The sequence below is a fragment of the Cololabis saira genome, chromosome 6, assembly GCF_033807715.1.
Source record: "Cololabis saira isolate AMF1-May2022 chromosome 6, fColSai1.1, whole genome shotgun sequence".
Taxonomy (NCBI): domain Eukaryota; kingdom Metazoa; phylum Chordata; class Actinopteri; order Beloniformes; family Belonidae; genus Cololabis; species Cololabis saira.
The window spans coordinates 16,300,718-16,303,896 of NC_084592.1; positions in this window are offsets into that span (position 1 = coordinate 16,300,718).

A 3,179-nucleotide genomic window follows, 5' to 3' on the forward strand; every position below is an offset into this window, starting at 1 on the left:
GCAACCCACCGCCTGCGAGGCCCCCCCCCCGCCCGGCGGCGGCCGAGGGGGCCCGCGGGCGGGGCCCCCACGGCGCGGAAAGAAGCAGCCAGGGATCCCGCGGCGGCGGACCGCGACCCAGGCAATCCCCGGCCACCCGGTCCGGGCCGGACACGCGGCCAGGAGGCCCTCACCCTTCAGGCCAACGACCCCCACCCGGCAGGGGGCCAGCCTGCCCGGAGAGACAGAGCCGCCCCGGCCGCCGACGCGGGCAGGCGCACCCGTCCCCCACGAAAGTGGCCCTCCCAGACCAGAGGGGCGCCCCGCCGTAGAGGCAGCGGGGGGGACCGGAGACGGGCCCGGAGAGAGGGAACCCCCCAACAAGGCGACACCCGCGCAGGCCCGACAACGGAGGGCCCCAGACCCAGGCATCCCATTCATTCATCCATTCGCCTATCCGATACCTATACTAATAATAATATAATATACTATACATAATAATAATAATAATAATACTAATAATAATAATAATAATAATAACCATCTTTGTATAATATAATATTGATAAATTATTAAGTTTTTGATGTCCTGCCAATGGAGGCTCAAATCCTCCATGGCAGGACCCTTCCATACCGCATTCTCACCGACACAGACATACAATCACGCACCGTTTCCCCCTCCCCGGGGGGGTCCAGCACCGCCAGAAGGCACCCCAGGCTGCACGGCGGGCCCCGCCAGGCCCGGGTAACCCGACCCACCCGTCCGAGGCCCAGGCCGGTGAGGGAACGCGGGTGATGTGGGACCCCCTCCCGCCCCTTGTGTTGAGTGCATGTGATTAATGCCATAAAAACAGGGAGGAGGGAGGGCCAAGTATCGATTGACACCGACCCCCCCCCCTCCCGAACTACGTGTCCTTGTCAAGTGTATTTATAAAGTGTTGAATGTGCAGTGTCTAATTTGCTGTTAAAACCGTGAGGCGGGGAGTGCCGGGCCACGCGGGACAGTGCCCCCCACGACCCGGACCCCCCGCCTTTCGCCTATGTGCGTATGAATCGTGTAGGGGGGGCAAGAGGGGGAGCGGAGGCCGAAGCCAGGAGGCAGGACCAGCAAAGCTGGCCCTGATAAGACACCCGCGTCCCCCCACCGGCCATCCAGTAGACGGGGGCCGGCCCCCCGAGCCGGGCCAGGGCCCCACCGTACCTCCACGGGCGCCCCCGGAGCCGCCGGAGCCCCCAAACGGAGGGGGAAACGGTCCAACATCCTCCCATTCATACTGACAACATAAGACATAGATACCTGGGAATGGCGCCACCCCGCCGCCGCGCCCGCCCGTGCACCCCCCGGTCAGGGGAGGCCCGATCTCCGGACCCGGCCCCACCCCCCCCCGAGGCCACCCCGGCGGACACCCCAAGGGTCACGGAGTCCCCACATCCGCAGGGGCACTCGGCCCCCGCCCAGCGACGGAGGACCAAGGCAGCAATGCCCCCCCAGCGCAGACAGCCACCCCCCACCCAGGCAGGACCGGGCCCTCCGGGTGGGACCCCCACGTCCACGGCCCAGCCCCCCCCAGGAGGCCCGGAGACGCCCAAGCCACCGCCCCCCGCCCGAGCCCTCCCCAGCCACCCCCCCCACCGCCATGAGGTACCCCCCCCACAGGCCCCCAAGGCCCCCACCGGCCAGGGACAGGACCCCGCGGCCCCACCCACCGCCCCCCAGGGGCCACCAGAGGCCCGCGCCCCAGACCCCCCAAGCCGACCCCCAACCCCAAGGGCTACGAGATCACCCCCCCCCGCCCCCACTAGGTAACGAGGCCAACAATCGGGGACCACAGAGAGTGCAATTCAGCCGAGTGTTGTTCAGTGGAGGCAGACATTATCTCACTACTAATATGATCTGATAAAAGATTCCTAAAATGGTTAATACATAAACTGGATTTTTGTTTCCAATTTACTAGAATGGTTTTCTTTGCGATACATAAGGCAGTGAGAACCCGGTGTGTCCAATTAGGATCTATTTGAGTGTCTCCCAGGTGACCTAATATACACACCGTGGGGCACACTGGGATTCTGTGGTCGATCCATGTGGATAAATCCTCACAAATCTCCTTCCAGAACCTCTGTACCGGTGTACAGAACCATAAAGCATGCATATAATTATCTGGGGTGTTCTCTGTGCACTGTGAACAGATATTAGAGGTGACAAAGCCCATCTGGAACATCCTTTGTCCAGTATAATGTATTCTATGAAGAACTTTATACTGTATAAGTTGTAAGTTTGGGTTTTTAGTCATAGTAAACGTATTTAAGCATATTTGTGACCAAGAAAGCTGGTCGGTATTCAGAGAGAGATCCGCCTCCCACTTGGAGATCGGGAGAGAGACTGACTCGTCCAGTTTAGACACTAACCTGTAAAGTTTTGATAACAACTTTAAATTGCTTAGATTTAATAAATCTATTATCTTAGCGGGAAGTTGTAAGTCTAATTGTCTAATTTTGTATGTTTTATTTATTATGGCCTTGAGTTGTTGATACTCTAAAAATTTACTCCTGCTAACTCCGTATTGAACCATAAGTGTATTGAAAGGTACAAACTGTCCTCCTACAATTACGTGCTGTAAATACCGTATTCCTTGATCTCTCCATTGAACGAAGTTAACCATCTTTTTATCATTTTTCACGATGTCTGGGTTGTTCCATATGGGTGTACGGTCACATGGAAAAAGTGAAATTTTAGCTACTTTAAGAAATTCCCACCAAGCTGATAAAGTTGTGCTAATATTAGTGCTTTTGAAACATTGATGACGTTTGATACTTTGACTAATAAATGGTACCTCTGAGATTTCTAGTTCGTTGCAAAACACTTGCTCTGAGTCCAGCCATTGACTATCTAAAGGATGATCCTTTGACCATTTTACAATATACTGTAATTTATTGGCAAGGAAGTAATACTGAAAATTAGGTAGCTCTAAACCTCCATATTCTTTAGATTTCTGCAATGTCTTTAAACTAATGCGTGGAGTTTTATTTTTCCACAGAAATTTTGAAACACCTGAGTCCAGCGATTTAAACCAGGAGGTAGGGGGTTTGAATGGTATCATTGAGAAAAAATAATTTACTTTTGGTAAAACCATCATTTTAATGGTGGCTATTCTACCCATGAGTGAAATGGGGAGAGAGCTCCATCTAGCAAGATCATCTGTG